The sequence below is a fragment of the Tursiops truncatus genome, chromosome 2 (genome assembly GCF_011762595.2).
Source record: "Tursiops truncatus isolate mTurTru1 chromosome 2, mTurTru1.mat.Y, whole genome shotgun sequence".
NCBI lineage: Eukaryota > Metazoa > Chordata > Mammalia > Artiodactyla > Delphinidae > Tursiops > Tursiops truncatus.
The window spans coordinates 99281457-99306628 of NC_047035.1; the positions used below are offsets into that span (position 1 = coordinate 99281457).

General features: G+C 39.8%; 1 protein-coding gene across 7 annotated transcripts in view; it reads right to left on the bottom strand.

The window, feature by feature from the left end:
• Nucleotides 1-25172, bottom strand: part of ZNF280D (zinc finger protein 280D) — a 293092-nt gene that overhangs the window by 117208 nt on the left and 150712 nt on the right. For 4 of the 7 annotated variants that reach the window (XM_019946910.3, XM_019946923.2, XM_019946895.2 and 1 more), the window contains exon 1: nucleotides 3551-3690. The exons of 2 other annotated variants lie outside the window; for them this stretch is intronic. The gene's annotated coding sequence lies outside the window, so the exon portion shown is untranslated. Of the gene's footprint in view, nucleotides 1-3550; nucleotides 3691-25172 lie in introns of those variants that run through there. One more of the 7 variants, XM_019946932.3, reaches the window with a different exon arrangement.

The window sequence follows — 25172 nt, forward strand, 5'->3', positions numbered from 1 at the left end:
CTACAATTATAGTATTTGCCAAGAGCATTAAAATGTGATGCATATTAATTGTAGGGGTAGTATTTAATTAGACGCATGAAATATATTTTTTTGTTTCTTATTTTTCTAAGTACATACAAAAATATTTGCTGTGTTTGAATTCTTATTAAAAGCTCTAATAAGTTGTTTTACATTACTCCTTTATTCTTCTGTTAATTATATAAATTATATGATATAAAATTATATAAAATATATAAAAACATTTTAAATATAAAATAATTTAAAATGTTTAAAAAATAAAAGTTCCTTTTGATCTAGAAGATAAAGAGTGGTATCTATTTTTCCTGTTACATTGAGAATTAAAAGAATCCTTAAAACAAAACTGCTCTGCAAAAATCAATAAAAATCCCAAACACACATTTTTGAAAAAAGTTACCAAGTAAATCAAATCATTATATATTTTTAAAACAACTTGACTGAAAAATCAAATATTTTTGAGTCCTCTGAAGCAGGAAAAAATAAACTATTCAGGACTATATATTTAATTAGTATGTCAAAAATATTTCTTATCATTCAAAAGTTACTTTTGAAATAACAAAATATATTGTCAATAATCTCCAATTTCCTGTCATCTAAAACTATCATTTACTTTCTATTTAAAATTGTTATTCCGCATAGGTACATCCCCTGCCCAATTAGTAAAGAAAAAGAAATCTTGGTATGGTTCTAAATGTTCTCTTCAATAAAGAAAACAGTGTGGGAGAGAAGGGTACAAAATTATTTATTCCTTTCCTTTGACCTCCTCTCCCTTACTAAGGAAGCCAATGCTGGGTAGTAAAACATTGGACTGAAGAAGCAGGACTGGACGAGATAGCCTAACTGGAAAGAATGAGTTTAAGTGGGGATGCTGAGGTTTGTAGTCCTCCAAAACCAAACTACCCCAGAACTTTCTTTGTCTCACAGCTCACTACGCCTACAAGGGTCTTGAGCAAACTTTCAGAGGAGGCAAAGTCTGATATCTACTTTGTCTCCTCTCCCCTAGCCACTGTAGGCTCTGATGTCAACTAGAGCAGCAATTCCAAGTTTCCTAAACTAGATAAGTTAGTTCTAACCTTCAAAACTGCTCCCCTCCTTCATCCCCAAACACCCATTTCTAGACAATTGCTCCCAACTATGTTATCAGATTACTGCAGTAAAACTCTTACCAAATACTAATGCCAAAATATCACCCCATAGACTATCTGCTAATTGCAAAGGGAAATGCTTACAATGGAAAGGTAGTCTGTCACCATCTTATCCAAGAGATCAAATTTAGGATTACCAACAGGATAACCCCACTTTACGTGCCTTCTGATGTTGTATAATGAGCAGTACACTGCATGACTTGTGAAGTATTCTTGCCAAAAATATTTAGCCTGATCTACTCAAGCCTTTAGACCTAGGTTCAAGCTTAAAGGAAGTATAGGGGATACAGGGTACAGTTAAACCCCATGAGGAAGAAACTGTCAGTAAAATACAGAATGTAGGTTATTCTACAAGCCTACTGGCTTGGTCTCTTCAAAAGGTCAATGTCATTAAAAAAAAAAAAAGAGGAAACTACACTAAATTAAAAGGAACTAACACAAATGTAATGCATGATTTTCCAAAATAAATGACTAAAAAGAACATTTTGGGGACAAGGAACATGTGAAGAACATGTGAATACATACTACATACATGCATTAGATTATCAGGGATTATGTAGGGATTATTCTTAACTTTAAGTGTGATTATCCTATTGCAGTTACATAGAAAATTGACCTTAATCTTATGATATACATACTGAGACACACACAGTACTTCGGTGTGAACTGTTGTGATGTATGAAATATGTTTTGAAAATGTTCACCAAAAACAACCGTGAGATAGGTGGATAAAGCAAATGTGGCAAAACAGTAACAACCGTAAAAACTAGGTGGTGGGTATGAGGAGAGCTCAACCCGGCTACTCAACTTTTCAATGTCTGGGGAAAAAAATAACATGAAAACTTAAATAACAAGAAGTTAAAAAGCTAAGAAATGAACTCTTAAAAATAAAAATGTGAAGGAAGGGGCAACTGAATAGTGCTTCTTAAATTTTGTAGGTGAGCCTCCTTTGCTCTTTTCCTCAATCACTTCATTCTCACAAAAAATGAAACATAGTGAATGGAGCACTGAATGAGGAATCAGAAGACCTAAGGTTCTAGAAAAGGCTCTATCACTTCCTAGCCATGACTTCATTACAGACCTCTCACCCTGAGCTCTCTTTCCTAACCTTCAAAATCAGTTCTAGCAGCAAAGACCACTGTAAAAGGGGTTAGGAAATACGTATCAGCCGGTAACAATGACCCATACAAATGCAAGATACAATTAAAATGGTACTTGTACGATGTTTTAAAACATCGAGAGCACACAGCCCCAACTTAATTCTCTAAGCAAACCAGTGCCTTCTCTAAGCAAACCAGGCACAGTAAGTTTCTGCTTAGAGACAGCCTGAGTTGGCATAGTAATCCCCCAAAGCAGGACACCTCACAATTGCAGAGAGGTGGCTTTTGTACTTTAAATCGCTCCTCTAATGCTTCAATTTTATGTTTAATGCCGCTGAAAAACGTCAAATTCTTAAAACACAGTTCAAACCTGAAAACAATAAATAAATCAGGTTTAAGTTCACAGAATTTTTCTTTAAACTAACAATTCTTGGCAAACAAAGAGAACCCCCTGGAACGAAGGTCTCCCGTGCTTGTAGAAGCGGGTTCACTTCGACGTTTCTCCTCTCTAGCCGATCGCTCCATAAAAGCGTTAACACTTGAGATAAGTTGGGAGGAACTCCGTCCATCTCTAGAGCAGGATAAAACCTCAGAATGAGATCATTCTTTCCGTCTCACGAAGTGAAACCTGCAAGCTCAGTTAGGGAACTGTGTTATCAAGTCCACGTTTCTCCTCAGGGCCCCTCTCCTACAGACAATAACGGGACGTGTAGGGCACAGCGGGGAAGTCCTCTGACAAGAAGGAGGGTGTGAGCAGGTACTGACTGGTCACCCGGGCGGGGGAACCTGGGCCCTAGGGTCCCCGAACCTCAAAGTTCGGCACCCCCTGTGGTTTCTGCCTACGACTCACGAGACTCGGGGGGAGAGCCGGAGCGAGAAGAGCACGGGTCCCCGCCAAACAGCGGCACAAAATGTACGTTAGACCAAGGGAGAAGCCTCCGGAAAGAAAAGCCCAAACCAGGCCAGGGGCAAACAGGCCCTGGGGGGCGAGGCGGGGCGGGGAAACGGCGTCGTCCGCGGCCTGCGCGGCCCCGGCCTGCCGCACCGAACTGGCTGCCGCGTCGCGCCGCGATCCCTCCCCCGCCAGGGCCGGCGCAAGATGGCGGTCCGGCCGCCGCCGCGCAGCCGGTCCCCTCCCCCGCGCCCTGGGCGCTCTCGGCGACCCGCGCCGGCCTCGACACCCCCAGCCCGGCGCCCCCGGAGTGAGGCGGCGCAGGCCGCGCGGGAGGGCCTCTGCCTGCTGCAGCGCGGGGCGGGCGGGGGCGGGCGGGGGCGGGGGGCGCTTACCGTGAGCGGAGCGGATCGGCCTGACTAGGGCCCTGAGGAGGAGGAGAAAGAGGAGGAGGAAAAGGAGGAGCACGAAAAACTACACAGCGGCGACGGCGGCGGCTCCCATTGCGGAGCAGGCGGCCGAGCCGTGGGCGGGGTGGGGGGGCTCTCGAGGAGCCGGCGCGCTGCCTCATGGGTAGGCTCCGGGTCAGCCTCCGCGCGTCCGGGCTCCCTTTCTTCTCGCCGACGCGGAAGGCGGGCACGGGCATGTGCGCCGCGTTGCGGGTCCTCGAAGGCCCCGGCGCCCAGCTATGCGCAGGCAGCGGCCGAAGGTCAGGCACTAGGTCGGGGCTGGAGCGGCCGTGGGTGCGTACTGCTTCCCGGCCAGCAATCCTGAAACCTGGGCTCCATCGAATCTGAAGGCGTGGAAACACGAGTTCCGGGGCCTCTCTGTGTGTAACAGCTAGTTCTCTGCAGGCTTGGAAAGTAAGAAGTTCTAGGAAGAGAGGCGCCATTAAAAAGAAACACCAGGGGCTTCCTTGGTGGCGCAGTGGTTAAGAATCCGCCTGCCAGTGCAGGACACACGGGTTCAATCCTTGGTCGGGGAAGAGCCCACATGCTGCAGAGCAACTAAGCCCGTGCGCCAAAGCTACTGAGCCTGCGCTCTAGAGCCCGCGAGCCACAACTACTGAAGCCCATGGGCCTAGAGCCCGTGCTGTGCAAGGAGAGAAGCCATTGCAGTGAGAAGCCCATGCACTGCAATGAAGAGTAGACGCCGCTCAGTGCAGCTAGAGAAAGCCCGCGGGCAGCAACGAAGACCCAACGCAGCCAAAAATAATTTAAAAAAGGAAAAAAAGAAACACTGTGCCTGAGCGGCAAAGACCACACACCAGATGAGAAAAAGAAGTGGAGAAGGTTCTTTTAATAATTGGCTACCTTTGCCAAATTTGTTTCAAACTTGAGATTTTGCTACCGTCTCCTTCAATTCCTAACTGCCATATGGATGCCTGTAATAACTAAAAAAACGAAAACAAAAGATAACTGCATTTACAAGAACACCTGTTAAGATACTGCTTGCACAAATACTTGCAAAACATTGTACTCTGATCTGTAAGGAAAGTTTCCTCTCCCAGTTGTACTCACAAGATGGATGTCAGTAGTGGTCCAGCTCTCAAGAGTGACCTGGATTTGAAATCTTGCCTTGTTAGATCCTTAATACACACCAATCACTGCGCTCACATTCAATCACTGGGTCGTACTAATTCGTCCTGCCTATTTGAAATCACTTTCTTCTTTCTCAACCAATCTGTCCCCAGCTTTTCTCTGGCATTTATCATTACAATTGTTTCCTTATTGATTACCACTCCCAGACCAGTCTTTCCCGAAGACCACTTGAATTAGCCCTAGAAACCTGGAATGGCTACAGATGACCATGACCTACTCTTCTCCCAGCTGGGCCAGGGATAGTCCACTCAGCTTTCCCTTTCTTGTAGGCACTGCAAATAAGTTTCATAGGAAAAGAGAATAGTCAAAACAGCAAACGTGGAAAGCTAAAAGTTCAAAAATCTTGGAGCATTCTTAAGTCATTATATTTCAAATGTTTCCAATATAGTTCCTAATGGTTAGCAAAGGGTGTTACAGTATGAAAGTGAACTTAAAATTTCACTCTGTATTCTACAGTCTGGTCCTCAGTTTGCAGAGACAGAAAGTTAATGTTGTTAGCCTCCAGAGCTAATTTTTTTTTGGGGGGGGGAGGGGAATTTTTTTTTTAATTCAAACAAAGTCACAAAAATTATAATCATCCTTATCAGTTCACTCAGTCCCATGTAACCAGAGCTAATTTAAATCCAGTGGGATGATTCATGCCAACCAGACTTACTAGAGACTGATATATAAACCAAATTCTTCATAACTGCCAAGAAGACCAGAAAACTGTGTACACATTTTTACTCAAAAGGAACATTTACATGAGAAGCCAAATTTTAAAGGATATCTGGTGAGTATGAAATCAACAAATTGAATGATTTATTTCACTACTTCATTCTCAAAACTCCTCCCTTGGATCTGTAACACAACTGTCTTGGTTCTCTTGACACTATCCATACCTTCCCTTCATTTTTAAGTGCTTCCTCTGACTTGTTATATTTTCTGCCCCTTTACATTCTGTACGGGCTAAGTATCCTCACAGTACTCATTCTCCTTAAGTGAGATCACGTGCCACTCTTTCCTGACTGTAACGGATATAGATGATTTCCTAGTTCTATTCCACAACTTATTGTGTTCACCCAAATTTGAGTGGAATAATCATCACCACAATCCCAACTCCAAGAATAGTACAACTAGCCTAAAACTATAGTACAGCTAGCCTCACCTCCCTTTGAACCAGTTATTGTTTCATAAACCAATCAGAGTGAAGACCAGGATTTTTGTTTGATTGTGAGCAAAAGAGAAGTTCATTCTTTCTCTGGATGATATGGCATTAGAATGTGAATACTGGAAAAACTACAACCTTCCTTGTGTGTGTGCTACTGAGAGCCAACTGAGAGTAAAGCTAACGTGGAGGAGGAAGGGCTGGGCGAATCAATCACAGGAAGAGGAAGTCAATCCCTGAGAGCATCATAAACCTCCAAATCAAACCCAACCTGAACCCCATTCTGCTGCTAGACTTCTCTGTTATATGAGCCAATAAATTCCCTTTTCTGTTTAAGCCTAAGGGGTCCAAAATAAGCCACTGTGGCATAAAAATTATTTTTAGCCAAAGGCATTTTTAAAAAATATTTATTTATTTAGTTGGCTGCACCAGGTCTTAGCTGCGGTACACGGGATCTTCGTTGCAGCATGCAGGATCTTTTAGTTGCGACATGCAGGCTCTTAGTTGGGACATGCAGGACCTAGTTCCCTGACCAGGGATCAGACCCGGGGCCCCTGCATTGGGAGCACAGAGTCTTAACCACTGGACCACCAGGGAAGTCCCTAGCCAAAGGTATTTGAGTTCCTGAAATTCCTTATCTGCCTAAAAGCAGAGTCTTCCAAAAGAATTCAAGTGTCATAAATCTCCTCCCAGGGAGCAACTAGGGAAGAGTGACTTATGGCTAGAGACTATGAGAATTGTCACCACACCTAAACAGACATTGTCACAAACTATCATATCTTCCACCTATTCTCTTAAGGGCCCATTTATCTTTTCTAAAAGTCATTGCTTTTCCCATAAATGCCCTCTCTCCCGAGCCCCCCTTCTAAGAAGTTATTTGTTTTCACATAAATGCCTTTCTCCCCTTCCCCTTCATCTATTAAAATAGTATATAAGCCCCAAATCCTAACTACCCCTTTGAGTCACATTTCTTTGTGAACTCCCATACATGATACGTGATTAAAATCTCTCTTTTCTCTTGCTAACCTGTCTTTTGTCAGTTTAATTTGCAGGTACCCCAAAACTAAATATAAGAGGGTAGAGAGAAAGCTTTTCCTCCCTGACAAAGCCAATATTAGTTTGGTTTCCTGTTATCTGCAACTGAAAGCATCCTAACTGGTAGCGACAATGATAAATATTCACCATCTTATCTTCCTCTGTATACCCAGGAAATCCACATTTCCTAGCTCCCTTACTTCTACATCAGGCTGTGTGACTATTTCTGGCCAGTGGAACATAGACAGAAGCAGTGATTGCCTAATCTAAACCTGACCCTTCAAACCTCCAAAACAAAAAAACCTTTTTGTTTTTTGCACATCAGTCAGCCAGATACAGAAAACTCTGAGGAGCTAAGGAATGGCAGAAATATTAGATGGAAGGACCCTGGGTCTCTTAATAATTCCACAGAGCACTTTCACCGCACTGATCCTCACTGTACTGATTAGAGCAAAACATAAATCTTTATTGGGTTAAGACACTAGGATTTTAGGGTTGTTTGTTACAATAGTAACAATCACCTACTTGGATTAATAATAGAAATGGTGGCCAACTATAACAAAAAATCTAAAATATGTGGCATTAGCTTAGCATAGCAGTCATGTAGGAATTAAGAAATGTAGTAGGCTGGATAACTGTAGATTCATATCAGGCAGTGGCTAAACTGTTGCCCATAATACATTAGAAAGCAGATCAGAACAAGTACATAATTTGTAGCTCTATGGGAAGAGTTCAGAAAGCAATATTAATCGTGGATGTTGGTGGTTTTTTATGTGATTAACAGGGTATTACCAGAAAGAGATTAGCATAGAAGAGAATTAACCAATTTACAAACAGAACTGAAACGGAATAGAGTCCAGCATTTGGGGGCCTTGCAGGGTTTGAAAACACAATACTTCTACATAAAAGCCTTTGAGCTAGGAAGCCCCAGTAGGAGTTGAAGAAAATGACTCAGCCTTTAGGAAAGATCAGATTACACATGTTTATTTCAGATAGCGCCTATTGTTTCAGATAGCCTCAGTAGCAGCCGTTATTTTTTGTTTCCAGCTTCACTGAGGTGTAATTGACAAAATTATATATACTTAAAATGTACAATGAGATGATTTGATATACATATTCATTGTGAAATGATTACCACAATCAGGTTAATTAACACACCCATCACCTCACGTAGTTTGTGTGTGTGTGTGTGTGTGTAGTGAGAAAGCTTAAAATCTACTCTTAGAAAATTTCAAGTACGCAATACTGTATTATGCTGTACATTAGATCTCCAAAACTTACTCATCTTAAAATTGTACCCTTTAACCAGCATGTCTCCAGAGTAGAAGCAATTAAATCCAGAGAAAGAGAGATCTAATCAAGAAAGTAGAGAAATACGGCAGCTTTTGGAACTATGTCTCCAGAGGGAATATTTTGGTACTTCAACCATGACTCCTGGATATTTATCCACCTTTTTTTGAGTGCCCCCTTTGCCTGAAGTTTCAATGTACTTTTACTTCCAGCAGCCAAGACCTGCAGCTCTTTTTCAGAGGACTATGCTCAGGCTATTGGAGCCACTTTGCCTGCCTTCACAGAGACTGGAAGTACCTGGGATATTAGCCCGATAAATAGGGCAAGCTCTTAACCAAGGACTGATAAATGCAGGAGTGTGAAAGCCCTAACTCCCCTGTCTTGGGTGGGAGGCATCATTTACACTCCAGAATTCTCCTGTAGGAACAGGCTGAAGCTACCTCTGTAGCTTTTTATCTAAAGTTGTATCCTTGCTTATGTGCATGTTAAGCTATTACCCCAGATCCAAAGCCACCCTTCTTAACTCAGCTTTGTAATGCTGGGGACTGGGAATCTGCAAACCAGTTTTGTTCTTTGCCAGCTGCTCCCTGTTATGTTCTGCCAACAGAGGACACTTGAAGGAGACTGAAAGGCTGGAAGAGGAAAAGGGCTTTGCTCCTTCCTGTTTACTTCTATTTGTTTTATGTTCCTGTCATGATGTATCCAGCAACTTTTCATTAGTCCCAGCAGCAACAGTTCATTCCAGTAGCAGAGGCTGAATCCAGTTTACAGTTTTCCTAATGCTTGCAGAACTAGTCTCATTGCACCCCCATAGGGATATCAATACCAGCCACCATCACCCCCTCCTCAAAGGCCTGGGTGCCAGTTCTATGGTACCTCTCCTCCAAGCTCAGATATTCTGGCACCAGCTGAGCAGTGCCCCTTTCTCAGAGGTCTGAGTTTCAGCTCCATGAGGCCAATCCTTCAGGCTTCTAAGAGTTTGTTATGAACTGCATATATGTGTCTCCTCAAAATTCCTATGTCAAATCCCTAATCCCCAGTGTGATGGTATTTGGAGATAGGGCCTTTGGAAGGTGCCTCTCTCCTCTTCTTCCTCCCCTTCCTCTCTCTTCTCTTTCTCTCTCTCCCTCTCCCTCTCGCTGTCTCTCAATACAGCAAGAAGGGAGCTGTCTACAAGCCAGGAGGCAGGTCCTCACCAGACCAGATCTGCCACACCTTGGGCTTCAATTTCCCAGCCTCCAGATCTGTGAGAAATAAATGTTTGTTGTTTAAGCCACCCAGTCTGTGGTACTTTTGTGATAGCAAGCCCAACTGACTAAAACGGTGTTAGTCATTCAACCATCTTCTCTTTGTTCCCTCAGCCCTAGAGGTGGTCACTGCTTCCTGTAGTTGCTACTTCCACGATATATAATGTTCTCTTTTTGCCTTTAACAAATCTTTATTTTAAATTCTCTTTGCTAAAATAACTAGTATGCTTCTGTCTTCTAACTGAATCCTGAGTGATACACTTGACTTCCTCTTCTCCCTTGTTCTGCTGCTCCTATTGCTATGCAATGTTCTTAATAAGTCATTGTTCACAAATCCTCTTCTCAGGATCTGTTTCTGGGGAACTCAGTCTAAAACAGACTAAGAAAGAATTTCAGGTGTTGTTAATGGCATATTGAACTGAGTGGAAACAAATGGATCACAACACTACTACATTTTTTGAGGAAATTGTATTGCCAAAGTAACCATGCCCCTAATCTGAAATTATTTTTAATTGATTAAGCTATAAAACCATCTTTGGTTGACCCCCAGGCTCTTCAAATATGGAAACTATGCCGTCTCCAAGGACAGCAAACTCTCATTCAGATATGGCCATGGAAGATTATGGACAAGGAACACTTCCCAAGGGTAGAGCCAGAGGAAATGGAGAAAGAGTCTGTGATGGTTAATTTTATGTGTCAACTTGACTGGGCTAAGGGATGCCCAGATAACTGGTAAAACATTATTTCTGGGTGTGTCTGTGAGGGTGTTTCCAGATGAGATTAGCATTTGAATCAGTAGCCTGAATAAAGAACATTGCCTTCACCAATGTGGGTAGGTGTCATCCAATCTCTTGAGGGTTGAATAGAGTAAGAAAGGCAGAGGAAGGGCGAATTTGCCCTGTCTGCTTGAACTGGGATGTCCACCTTTTCCTGCCCTCAGATATCAGCCGTGGGCCTTTGGACTCAAACCAGGACTTAAACCATTAGGTCTCCTGGTTCTCAGCTTTTAGACTGGGACTGAATTATATCACCAGCTTTCCTGGTTCTCTAGCTGTGTATACAGATATATAGATATTATACATGGAAATTTATTAGATAGATAGATTGATAGATAGATAATCTCCTATTGCTTCTGTTTGTCTGGAGACCCTGACTAATACAGAATCTCCCCAAAGGAAGAATTAGAGCTTAATCACCTAATCAAGGAAATTTCTTCACCCCTGGAATAGAGGGCCTTCAAAATGATTTGTAACCAGGATTTCAGAATTGCTATGGAGCAGTGACTGCTTTGTCTCTCATTCTTCTCCTTTCCTAACAAGGGTGTCTTTTGCAGTTATCCTTCATTTCAATATACCACTGTATATTGGGTGTAAGTCTGGTGAGAGAAGTATATATATTTTTTCTTAGTTTATAGGTCACCAGACCATGAGAAGTCATATCTACATCTGATGGAGAGATCTGGGATTTTAAGCTACATGCAATGACTTGATGAGACTTTGGATTATATATTTTGGAGATGGGTCAGTATGACAGAGGGAGAAAAAAATGGATATTTGGGACCAGAAGGGTGGATTGAATTACAGACCATCACTTCATTTCTTCCTTTGAACATTTCCAATTTCCCTTACATTCACGTGGCAGCATATGGCTAGTTCAGACCAGTGGAATGTCATCAGAAGCAATTTACACCAATGCTACTGAGGGTGTAGTTCAGAGACCAGTGTTGTTCTATGACTAGTTTGTTTCTCATCCATAACAAGGTAAGTACAGCAAATGAAAGTGTTTAGAAACCTTTATAGAAATTTTACATTCTTACAACATTTTTATTGTCTTTTACAAAAGTAATAGTCTGCAGTAGATTGGAAAGTTTTTTAAGAAGTCGTCCTTTGCTATAGATAGTTTGAATAGCTGTATTCTAACATCACTTCTAGCCCAGTCTCCAAAATCACTTAACACCTTCTAAGATCTTTTTGTTCTTCAGTTGGTACAGAGGATCCACCAGAGTATTTTGAATCCCTGGAAGACTGCACTGGGTATAACTAACCTGGAATTTCTGAATGACTGTTGGAAGAGAAACACCTCCCCCACCAAACACATCAGTCTACACTAGACCATGAGACCATGAGTTGAGTAATAAATAGACCTTAATATGTTAAGTCACTGAGATTTGGGGGTTATTTGTTTGAGTAGCTAGTGTGAGTTATCCAACTACATTGTTACTGAATTTTCCTAGGACAGTGACTTTTATTTCTATACTCATGATTCCTGAATTTATATCTTCAAAGCATCAGAGCCATATATCTTATCACATACTTGACAATCCCATTTAGATGTCCGACAGGGACCAAAAAAGTCAACATTTCTAAAACTTAATCCACTATGTTCCCTCTCTTTTTCCTTATCTATTCCATTGTGTTGAACCATGTCACAATCCCTCCAATTTTTCAACCCTGAAACCTAGGAGTAACCCTCAGCTTCTCCTTCTCCTTCTCTAGTGCCCACCAAAACCAATAAACCCATTACCAAGATCTGAAGATTCTTTACCTTCTTTACCTTCCAACCCTTTCCCTATTCTTTTTTTTAATATCTATTTATTATTTTTAAAAAAATTATTTTTGGCTGCATTGGTCTTCCTTGCTGCACACAGGCTTTCTCCAGTGGTGGTGAGCAGGGGCTACTCTTCGTTATGGGGAGCAGGCTTCTCTTGTTGCCGAGCACGGGCTCTAGGTGCATGGGCTTCAGTAGTTGTGGCACACGGGCTCAGTAGTTGTGGCTTGTAGGCTCTAGAGCGCAGGTTCAGTAGTTGTGGCGCATGGGCTTAGTTGCTTCGCGGCATGTGGGATCTTCCTGGACCAGGGATCGAACCTGTGTCCCCTGCACTGGCAGGCAGATTCTAAACCACTGTGCCACCAGGAAGTCCCCCTTTCCCTATTCTTGATTTCTAGTTCCTCTGCTCTGTCTCATTTGAGTGAAAAAATCTTCTATTTTATACTTCCAAATTAATTCCTTCCAGTGTCATTAAGACACCTCTCTAAAAAGCAAATCTAAGTATGTAACTTCCATGCTTTAAAAATACATCGATTTTTTTATACAGTTCTTAAGAAAAAATTGTGCTCCTTAACATGATGGGCTAGATACTATGGATTGGCTACTTGAATCACCATCCTACTCTCCTTCTATTTGGAGATGATGGAAAGCTACAAACTACAATATATTCCCCATATAGCCTTGCTGCTAGAGTGCTAGGTATAGTAGGTTCTGCCAAATCTGGTTCTACCTCTGAAAATGAGGTAGAAGCTATCTTCTCTTATTGTAACTTCTCCTGGCAAGTAAGGTTATGAAGAGGTGACTGTTAGAGGCAATTGCAGTAGCTAAGTTCTAGTATCTATTCACCAGCCCCACAGACATGAGAGGCAATTGAGGCAACATCAATGGCGGCAGCAGCAGCTTCCTGAACCCTGGATCTCAGCTTTGAAATCATAGCAGCCCCTTGACTTCTATGCCTCCAGCCCTTCTCCTAATATGGCATTTTCCTCTATTAAATACTTTTCTGTCTGAAATACCTAAAGTAGTTTCTATTTCCTGCACCACAACCTGATGAATTAACATGATGTACGGAGGCTTTTTATGATTTTTCCCCATTTTCTCTCATCAACCTGATCTCACTGCCACTTCATCCACATCCATCCCTATACATTGTAGTTGAGCCATGCTGAACTGCTTGCAGATTCTCAAATGTACCATGTTTTCCTTATTCATGTTCCCTTCTTCAACTTTCTAGCTCCTATTTATTCTTTAAGATTTAACTTGAACCTTACCTATTCTGGGAAACCTTCCCTGATATCTCTGCCCTCATCTGCTAGCTTGTAATCAAAACTTCTCGTCCTTTTTTTGCTACATAGCATCTGAGTCCCCTACTTATGTTTGAGATACTCCCCATTCTTATGTGACAACAGCTGCTACCTCCAAAGAAACTAAATATGCTAGCTACTTGCTTTCCCATCTCCCTTGTGCATGTGATCTAGGATCTGCCAATCAAACACCTCTACCCCAGATTATGAATTAGAAGCTGATGGCACAAAAAAGCATGGAGTTGGGGTTTTTTGGGCAGAACTCTGACAATGTGTAGCAGTAGGGAAGGCACCTAAAACCAGTTCTAGAGGCAATAGTGCCAGTAATTGTAGCAATAGTGGTATAGGCACTTTGAGCTGGAGTGTCTGTACTAGTTCCTTTCCAGTCTAGTTCTGTGTGATTTAGAAAGTTGTTCTGGATGCATAGTCTCTGAGACTGTTTTTTTTTGTTTTTGGCTGTGTTGGGTCTTCGTTTCTGTGCGTGGGGTTTCTCTAGTTGTGGCGAGCGGGGGCCACTCTTCATTGTGGTGTGCGGGCCTCTCACTATCGCGGCCTCTCTTGTTGCGAAGCACAGGCTCCAGACGCGCAGGCTCAGTAGTTGTGGCTCACGGGCCCAGTTGCTCCGTGGCATGTGGGATCTTCCCAGACCAGGGCTCTAACCCATGTCCCCTGCATTGGCAGGCAGATTCTCAACCACTGCGCCACCAGGAAAGCCCTGAGACTGGTTTTTAAGCCTTCCAAGAGACTTTATGTAACAACCAATAAATTCCTTTCCTGTTTAAATAAGTCAGAGTCTTTCTATTGTTTACAACCAAGAACTTTGGTTGATATAATACCCTCTCTGCTCTCTCCCACTGCACTTTGTGAGTTTGTTCAGCAAATATTTCCTCCTGTATACTCCAAGTAAACTGTCCTGCTCTACTGGTGTTGGGCTTGATCATATGTTTTCCTTTGGCCGATGGGATGTCAGCATTTGCAATTCAAACAGAGGCTTGAAATATGCTTCAGTGTTTGAGCTTGCTCTCCTGTGCTCCAATAATGAGAAGAGCATGTCCCAGGTTGCTGGTGATTATTCAGCCTGGGGCCCAGAGTGAGACACATGGAGCAGATCACATACCTTAAGCAGCCACTGGTCCAAAGACAAGGGACACATGGAGCTGCCCTGTACCCAGTCTTCATTGGAGAGCTCAGACCCTGGAGCCATCCCACAGAACTATGAGCAAGGGAATAAGCTTGCTATTTTAAGTCACTGGACTCTGTTTATTTTCTTTTTTCCTTTTAATTTTTTAATTGAGGTATAATTGACATACAACCATATATTAGCTCAAGTATACAATGTAATGTTTTGATATTTGTATATATTGTGAAATGATCACCACAATAAATCCAGTTAACATCTGTCCATACATAGTTACAAATTCTTTTTCTTGTGATGAAATCTTTCAAGATTTACTCTCTTAGGAACGTTCAAATATGTAATACAGTATTAATAAGTATAGTGGCCATGCTGTACATTACATCCCATGGCTTATTTATTTTATAACTGGAAGCTTCTATCTTTAGACTCCCTTCACGCATTTCTCCCACTCCCACTGGGTGGCAACCACCAGTCTGTTCTATCTATGAGCTTGGTATTTAGTTTTTGGTTTGTTTGCTTTTTTAGATTCCACAAATAAGTGAGATCATACAGTATTTGTCTTTCTCTCTGTGACTTATTTCACTTAGCATAATGCCCACAAGGACCACCCATATAGTTACATATGGTGAGATGTCATCCTTTTTTATGGCTGAACAATATTCCTGTGTGTGTATGTATATATATATATATATATATATATATATATATATGATATATATTCTTTATCCATTCGTTCATCAGTGGACACTTAGGTTGTTTCCATAGCTTGGTTATAATAAATAATGCTGCAATGAACATGGGGGTGCAGCTGTCTCTTCAAGACAGTGATATCATTTCTTTCAAATATATATACCCAGAAGTGGAATTGCTGGATCACATGGTATAACAGGAATAAGGTGATGTCTTGTTGTTTTGATTTGCATTTCCCTAGTGATCAGTGATGCTGAGCTTCTTTTCATGTACCTGTTGGGCTTCTGTATTTCTTCTTTGGAAAAATGTCTATACAGATCCTCTGGCCATTTTTAAATTGGATTGTTTGGTTTTTTGCTTTTGAGTTGTTTGAGTTCTTTATATATTTTGGGTAGTAACCCCTTTTCAGATATATGATTTGCAAATATTTCCTCCATTCTAAGTCACTGCATTCTTTTTTTTTTTTTTTTTTTTTGCCGTACGTGGGCCTCTCACTGCTGGGGCCTCTCCCATTGCGGAGCACAGGCTCCAGACGCGCAGGCCCAGCAGCCATGGCCCATGGGCCCAGCCGCTCCGTGGCATGTGGGATCCTCCCGGACCGGGGCACAAACCCATGTCCCATGCATCGGCAGGCGGACTCTCAACCACTGTGCCACCAGGGAAACCCCTAAGTCACTGCATTCTTATGCAGCATTCCATCTATAGCTGACTAACATAGTATGTAATTATTAATAGCTATAGTAATAATCAGCCTATATTGTAATTATTAGTTTACTTGTCTGTTGCTCTTCACTGGACTGGAAGCTTATTGAGAGTGAAGACTGTGTATTACTGGCTTTTACATTTCCAGTGATTATTACAAAACCTATACCAAGTGTCAATGAATGTTTGATGAATTAATAAACAAATAAATGAATGAATGGCAAGCATTCTAAAACACTGCAATTTGGAAGTCTTTTACCACTATAGAAGGCTTGTAGGACAACATTTCTTTATTAAAGAATTTTCTTCTTCAGTCAAAATATAGTAAAATTGATTTTATTAAAGCTGGATTGAATTATTGCATGGCAGTACAACCATTCTTTCCCACGAGTACTCTCTTTTTATCTTACTTAGGGTTTTGGATGCTCCTCAACACAGGACCAGCTCATAATAAATATGTTCAGTGAATTTCATTTCAATTCATTCTTTCTAAAACTCCTTAGTTATAGATTTATACACAAAGTCTTCTACTGCTTCTATAGATAGTTGGTTACTTATATTATGTATGGGTTCTACTAGTTTTATTTTCAAACATTAAATTAATTTCCATGTTTTCAAATTTCGGCTTATTTGGTAGTATCTCACCATCACCCCCATGCACCAAATACCTAAACCATAGTTGAAATATAATAAAAAACTGTTAAATTAATTTGACATTTATTTTATTAATAGTTCCCCGAGTAAAATTTTGATTCAATCATCTTGACTAGGGGGCATTTTGGTACAGACTAAAATAGAAACCCATACACTTGTTTTATTTTGACAAAATATACAAAATGATTTTTCTCATATAATTACTGACGTCATCAGTTGGAATAAAGATCAGGAATGGGACGAGGCTCAGAGATGAAGTGAGTATAAGGAATGAGGTGTAAACAACAAAAGTGAGTTTATATTTTGTCACGATCATGACCATTTTGATGAGTCTGTAACAACTGCATCAAAGTGGTCATGTCAATAAACAGAGTTCGAAACTATGCATATGTCCTGTCTCTGTGACTAAGTTTAAGCCCTAAAGCAGTGGTAGGGTACTGGATATAAATAGACAGATGTATTTCTCTAATTACTATAAGTGATAATATTTCTAAGTGATAGCAGGTGGATGTATGTAGTATAATCCATAAATCTGTTGACTGAGTACACATGAACAGCATTTACTAATCAAATAAAGACATAACACATTTTATCCAAAACAACCAATAATATGCATAATCATAGTTATGCATCATAATGAAAGATAAATGACAAAGAGTTCACAAAAATGATATCAGTGTTTTTCCAGTTTATTGAGATATAATTGACATGTGGCGTGGTATAAGTTTAAGGTGTAAAACATAATGATTTTAGGTTAAGTATCACCACAATAAGTTTAGTTAACATCCATTACCTGACATAGTTACATTTTTTTTCTTGTAGTAAGAATGTTTAAGATCTACTCTCTTAGCAGCTTCCAATATACAATACATATTGTTAATTATAGGCACAATGTACATCACTGTATATTACATCCCCAGAACTTATAACTAGAAGTTTGTACCTTTTGACCACCTTCATCCATTCCCCCCACTTAAAGTAATTAGATAAATATATCTATCTATTTATATCCAGTACCCTACCACTGCTTTAGGGCTTAAACTTACCAACTGTCAACCACCAATATATCTTCTGTTTCTTTGAGTTTGGGGTTTTTTATGTTTTACATATAAGTGGGATCATACAGTGTTTGTCTTTCTATGACTTATATAACTTGGTGTAATGCCCTCAAGTTTCATCCATGTTGTCACAAATGGCAGGATTTCCTTCTATTTGTGGCTAAATTCAATTTCATTCCACATGTATACCACATTTTCTTTATCCATTCATCCAACAGTGGACACGAACCCGTGTCCCCTGCATCGGCAGGTGGACTCTCAACCACTGCGCCACCAGGGAAGCACTTGAGTTAATTTTTATGAGTGCTGTTAATAGGGGTCTAATTTTAATTCAATTGTGAATATCCAGTTTACCCAGCACTATTTACTGAAGAAACTATCTTTGCTCCATTGAGTATTCTTGGCTCCCTTGTCAAATATTAATTGTCCATATATACACGGGTTTATTTCTGGCTCTCAATTCTGTTCTATTAGTTTATGTGTCTGTTTTATGCCAATACCAATCTGTTTAGATTGCTATAGTTTTGTAATGTAGTTTGAAATCAGAAAGGATGATGTCTCCAGCTTTGTTCTTCTTTCTCAAGATTTTTTTGCTATTCAGGGTCTTTTGTGATTCCAAATGAATCTTAGGAGTTTTTCTATCTGTGAAAAATGCCACTGATCTTGATAGGGACTGCATTGAATCTGTAGATGACAGTTTAACAATATTAATTCTTCCAGTCCATGAACATAGGATATCTTTTCATTTATTTGTATCTTCTTCAATCTCTTTCATCAGTGTCTTACAGTTTTCAGTGTACAGATCTTTCATTTCCTTGGTTAAATTTATTCCTGAGTTTTGGCGTGTTTTTTTTAAGATTTATTTTATTATTTATTTATTTAATTTATTGTTGGCTGTGTTGGGTCTTAGTTGCAGCACACAGAATCTACGTTGAGGCATGTGAGATCTTTCATTGCAGAGTGCAGGCTCGTCATTCTCTCTAGTTGTGGTGTGCAGGCTCCAGGGTGTGTGGGCTCTGTAGTTGTGGCGTGCAGGTCCCAGAGCACATGGGTTCTGTAGTTTGTGGCATGCAGGCTCTCTAGTTGAGGCACACAAGCTCAGTAGCTGTGGCGTGCAGGCTTAGTTGCCCGGCGGCATGTGTGATCTTAGTTCCCTGACCAGGGATTGAATCCGCGTCCCCTGCATTGTAAGGTGGATTCTTTACCACTGGACTACCAGTGAAGTCCCTATTTTATTGTTTTTGATGCTATTGTAAGTGTGATTATTTTCTTTTTTCAGATAATTCATTGTTAGTGTGTAGAAATGCTAACTTTTGTATGTTGATTTTGTATCCTTCAACTTTACTGAATTCATTGATTAGATCTAATAGTTTTACATGGAGTCTTTAGGATTTTCTATATATAAAACTAAGTCATGGGGCTTCCCTGGTGGCACAGTGGTTGAGAGTCCACCCGCTGATGCAAGGGACATGGATTCGTGCCCTGGTCCGGGAAGATCCCACATGCCGTGGAGCGGCTGGGCCCGTAAGCCATAGCCGTTAAGCCTGCACATCTGGAGCCTGTGCTCCGTAACGGGAGAGGCCGCAACAGTGAGAGGCCCACATACCACAAAAAAAAAAAAAACTAAGTCATGTGCAAACAGATAATTTTACTTCTTTCTTTCCAATTCGGATGCCTTTTATCTCTTTTTATTGGATGCCTGCTCTGGCTACAACTACTATTACTATGTTGAATAGATGTGGTGAGCATGGGCACACTTGTCTTGTTCCTGATCTTACAGGAAAAGCTTTTAGTCTTTCACCTTTGAGTATAATGTGAGCTGTGGGCCTAATTTGTTTATAGTTTTTATCATGAATAGATGTTGAATTCTGTCAAATGCTTTTTCTGCCTCTGTTGAGATGATCATATGATTTTCATCTTCGTTTTATGAATGTGGTATATCACATTTATTGATTTGCATATGTTGAACCATCCTAGCATCCCAGGAATGAATCTCACTTGATCATAGTGTATGATCATTTTAATGTGCTGTTGAATTCAGTTTGCTAGTATATTGTTCAGAATTTTTGCATCTGTATTCATCATTGTTATTGTCCTGTAGTTTTCTTTTCTTGTAGTTTTCTTATCTGGCTTTGGTATCAGGGTAGTTCTAGCCTCGTGAAATGAGTCTGAGAGTATTCCTACCTCATTACTTTTTTGGAAGAGTTTGAGTATTGGCATTAATTCTTCTTTAAATGTTCAGTAAAATTCAACAGTGAAAGCATCTGGTCCTGGACTTTTTTTTGTTGGGAGATTTTTGATTACTGATTTAGTCCCTTTACTCTCTCTTAGTCTGTTCAGATCTTCTGTTTCCTCATGATTCAGGCTTGGTAGGTTGTATGTTCCTAGGAATTTATCCATTTCTTCTAGGTCGTCTAATTTGTTGGCATACAATTGTTCATAGTAGTTTCTTATGATCCTTTGTGTTGTGGTATCAGTTGTAATGTCTCTTCTTTCATTTATAACTTTATTTTTGGGTCTTCTCTCTTTTTTTCTCGGTTAGTCTAACTAAAGATTTGCCAATTTTGTTTATCTTTTCAAAGAACCAACTCTTAGTTTTGCTAAGCTTTTCTATTGTTTTCCTGTTCTTGCTTTCATTTATTTCTGCTCTAATCTTCCTTAGTTCCTTCCTCCTGCTAACTTTGGGCTTAGTTTGTTCTTTTTTTAGTTTCTTGAGGTGTAAAGTTAGGGTATTTATTTGAGGTCTTTCTTTTTCTTTCACTTATCACTATAAACTTCTTTCCTCTTAGAACCGCTTTTGATGCATCCCATAAGTTTCAGTATGTTGTGTTTCCATTATCATTTGTCTCAAGATTTTTTTTTTTTTTTTTTTTGCAGTACACGGGCCTCTCACTGTCGTGGCCTCTCCCATTGCGGGGCACAGGCTCTGGACGCGCAGGCTCAGCGGCCAAGGCTCACGGGCCTAGCCGCTCCACGGCATGTGGGATCTTCCCGGACCGGGGCACGAACCTGTGTCCCCTGCATCGGCAGGCGGACTCAACCACTGTGCCACCAGGGAAGCCCAAGATATTATTTCCCTTTTTATTTCTTCTTTGATCCATTGGTTGTTCAGGAGTGTGCTATTAATTTTTATGTATTTGTGAATGCTCCAGCTTTCCTCCTATTATTCATTTCTAGTTTCATACCATTGTGGTATAATTTCAGTCTTCTTAAAATTGCTAAATCTTGCTTTGTGGCCTAACATGATATATCCTTTAGAATGATCTGTGTGCATTTGAGAAGAATGTATTCTGCTCCTGCTGGATGGAATGTTTATTTGTCTCTTAGGTCCATTTGGTCTATAGTGTTGTTCAAATCCACTGTTGCCTTATCTATTCTCTGTCTGATCTATCCAGTATTAAAGTCCTCAGTTATTATTATATTGTTGTTTATTTCTCCTTTTAGTTCTGTTAGTACTGCCTTTATATATTTAGCTGCCCTGATGTTGGGTGCAAAAATATTTAGATAGTTAATGTAATTTAATGTTTTAGACATTAATTAATGTTAATTAATTAATGTTTTGAATTGTATGTAAGCAATGCTTTGTTTCAAAAAAGAAAGTATATAAAGATACAAGCAATACGGCAAAATCAAATAAGTTAAAAATTAAAAAATGAGTTAAACAGGAGGAAGGTTAGACAAGTTTCATATTATCCTAATGCAAAAAGCAAACAACTTTCTTGGGAAAGCAAAACTATGCTTGAATTCAAACCAGAAAATAATTTTCTTTCTATATATGGTATGCCTTAATCCATACCATATATAGATTTGAGTAGATTTCAGGGTATCCAAAGAAAAGTAGATTTCAGGGTATCCAAAGAAATGCGTGAATTACACATTCTTAAGGTATTCCTTCTAAGCGTTTCTTTAATCTGAGCTTTTGAAAAATAGTGAACAGCTCTGAATTTAAGACTAACCCCCTGAGAATAGAATACAGCTATTCATTGTCACTAATTAAGTAGAGAGCTTTATGTTTTAATAATCAGCAGAGCTGGGGGTAGCATTGATGTTTTCTGTCTATATAGGAAGTGACTCCACCTAGTACTTGTAGTTGAACCAAAGAAATAAAGTACTACAAATGAGAATGAGATTGTCTTTAGAAACTCATTTGTGTCCCCGCTAAACTACAGACAAATGGATAACTGATGTTCTAGAGTTACACACCATAAAGCATGGCAGCAATAATTTTTGGTCTGGAAAATGGTAAATACCACCACCACACATTGCCATTAAAATATTTTTATACTGAAACATCCATAGAGCATCAAGATGTAAGTACTGTTACTTTCTTATTATGGAGTAGCCCCCTGACACTTGCCTGCGTTTTGAATGTAATATTGGTCCAAGATGGCTAGAGCTGCAGTTTATCAAGTATGAAAGTGGCATTTTAAATGACATATCTGGTAAGCAACACATAAGGGAAGCTTCTAATTTTCATAGCACAAAGGAAGCAGTATTTTAAAAATGGAATAGCCCATGTTGCAAACCTTTGAGAGCTATAGTGAGATGGCCAAGTCATTTGAAGTGAGGTTCTTCATCAGTTCTGGAACAACCTTGGTCATTATTTCTTCAAGTATTGCCTCTGTTCCATTCTATTCTTCTCCTTTTGGAACTCTGATTAAATGAATCATAAATCTCCTGGTCATGTTTCCTAACTCTTCTTCTGTATTTCCCATCTTTTTTGTCTATCTATGCTGCATTCTGCATAATTTCTAAAATATCTTCTAATTTGACATATTTATCCACTCATTTTGAAATTTCACATATTGTATTCATCTCTGTATAATATTATTGTTTGTTTTTCAAATCTGATCAGTCACTCTTTAGAATATTCAGATATTTTCAATTTGATTTTTATTTCTTTAAATACAATAAGCCAGGTTTTAAAAAGAACCTCTGTCTCATAATTCCAATATCTGCTGTAGTTTATTTCTGTAGTTTTTCTAATGGGATCTTTTCCGTGTGTGTGTGTGTGTGTGTGTGTGTGTGTGTGTGTGTATTTGTGCATGTGTGTGTGTGTTTTACTGTGCACTGCTATTGTCCCTCAAGTGTTATTTGCAAGGAGTCTTCGAGGTCTAGGATGAATGTACCTTCTTTCAGAGAGGATTTTCTTCTACCATTTCAGGGCCAAATTATCCAAGTTCATGGCTCCACGTTCCCTGGACCATCCAGATCCAGGTCTAAATTTCTTGGGGAGTGTGAGCCCACAGCCACAATCTCTCATGGAGGAGTTTTTCCCCTGTTCTATTTACATGTGTTCTTCTTGGTGCCAGAGCAATATTCCCTTTGGTCCCTTGGGTATATGAGAGGGTAGATATATTTCACGTTTTCTTTTACTCTGAGGGTGACACTGCTTCAGTGGGGAAGGGGTCTTCTGTGGGGCTCCCCACCTTGGCCAGGCCCTGAGTGTTGACTTCTGATTCCTCCATGAATGAAACTGCTAAAAGAAAAACCCAAATCTGCTCAGATCAATAAGTTCCTTCAGAATAGAAGCAGCTTTGGTGCATCAGTGCTCTGCTTACCTCTCTAGATTCTCTTGTTTTCTTAGATTTTGGCTCGCAATTTCCTCACTACCTTGACAGCTTTGCATTGATTTTAAGGAAAAAAAATTAATATTTTCCCCAATATTTTTAGGTTCTTTGTGGAAGGATTGAGAATAGAAAGAAAATATATAGCTTTAAAAGGAGGAAAGGTTCTTTTCTTCTAATGCCTGTGTCTGGTTTTGGTAACAGGTACCACTGGCCCCACAGAGCTGAGAAGTATTCCGACCTCTTCACCTTTTTGGAAGAGTTTATGTTGAATTGGTACTATTTTCTTCCTTAAATGTTTGGTAGAATTCACCGGGGAAGCTATATGTGCCTGCATTTTTCTTTGTGGGAAAGTTTTTAATTACAAATTCAATTTCTTTAATAGATATACATGTATTTAGGTTATCTATTTCTTCTTGGATGAGCTTTGACAGTCTGACTTTCAAGGAATCCATCCATTTTACCTAAGTTGTCAGATTTATTGGCATAAAGTTGCTCAGAATATTCTTTTCATCCTCTTAACGTCTGAAGACTATATTAATGTTTCTTCTCTCATCCCAGGTATTGTTAATTTGTGTCTTCTCTCTTTTTCTTTTTCTAATCAGTCTGGCTAGAGCCTTGTTAATTCTTTTTTTAATTTTCCCAAAGAGCCAAGTTTTCATGGATTTCTTCTATTGTTTGTGTCTTCTATTTCTTCGATTTCCACTCTGGCCTGTATTATTTCCTTTCTTCTGCTTATTTTGAGTTTGACTTTGCCTTTTCCCAGTTTCTTATATTGAAAGCTGAGGTCACTGTATTGAGACCTTATTTTTTAACATAAGCATTTAGTGCTATAAATTTCTAAGTATAGAATTAGTTGCATCTAACAAATTTGATTTGTGTTTTCATTTTCATTCAGTTCAAAATGCTTTCCTTCAGTTCAAATCCCTCTTGATTTCTCCTTTGACACATACGTTGTTTAGGAGTGTGATATTTAGTTTCCAAATATTTGAGGGTTTCCCAAACAGCTTTTTGTTATTGAGTTCTAATTTTTTGGTTTGTTTCATAAATTAACAGAAAAAACTTTATTTTTTTGGTGCCGAAACCCGGGAACGAAAAAACTTTATTTTTTAGAACAGTTTTAGGTTTTGAGAAAAATTGGGCAGGAAGTACAGTTCCCATATATTCCTTCTCCCCACCACCCCAGTTTCCCCTATTATTAACACCTTGCATTAATGTGGCACATTTGTTGCAGTCATCTCCAGTTTATATTAGGATTCATTCTGTGTTGTACAGTTCTGAGTTTTGGACAAATGCATAATGTTATGCATTTACCATTGTAGTATCATACAGTAATTTCACTGCCTTAAAAACCCCCTGTGCCCCACCTATTCATCCCTCCCTTCCCCAAACCCTTGGCAACCAATGATCTTTTTATTGCCTCTATAGCTTTCCCTTTTCCAGAATGTCATATAGTTAGAATTGTAGAGTATGTAGGCTTTTCAAGCTGGATTGTTTCTCTTAGTAATACGCATTTGAGGTTCCTCCATGTCTTTTCGTGGCTTGATAGCTCATTTCTTTTTATCACTGAATAATTTCCATTGTCTAGATGTACCACAGTGTGTTTACTCATTCACAGACTGAAGGACATTTGGTTGCTTCTAGTTTTCGGCAACTATGATTAAAGGTGCTACAAACGTTCATGTTCAGGCTTTTGTGTGGAGAAGTTTTTAAATCATTCAGGTAAATACCTAGGACACTAATGGTTTGATTCACTTGTCCAAGGTCATATAGTTAGGGGGTAACAAAGCTAGAATTTAAACTCAAACAATATGATCCAGAGTCTATATCCTTAACCATTATACTAAACTGCCTTTCAACATGTGATACGAGTCAGGTAAACACAGTAAGGGAAGATTTCACAGATGATGCAATGTGAGTCCAAGCTTAGAAGAGGACTAAGAGTTGGACAAATAGAATTGAGAAGAAATTTTCAATGTGGGGTATGGTGAAATGCTGCTTGGAAAAGTACAGTGTGGAATAGTGGCGATGGTGTAC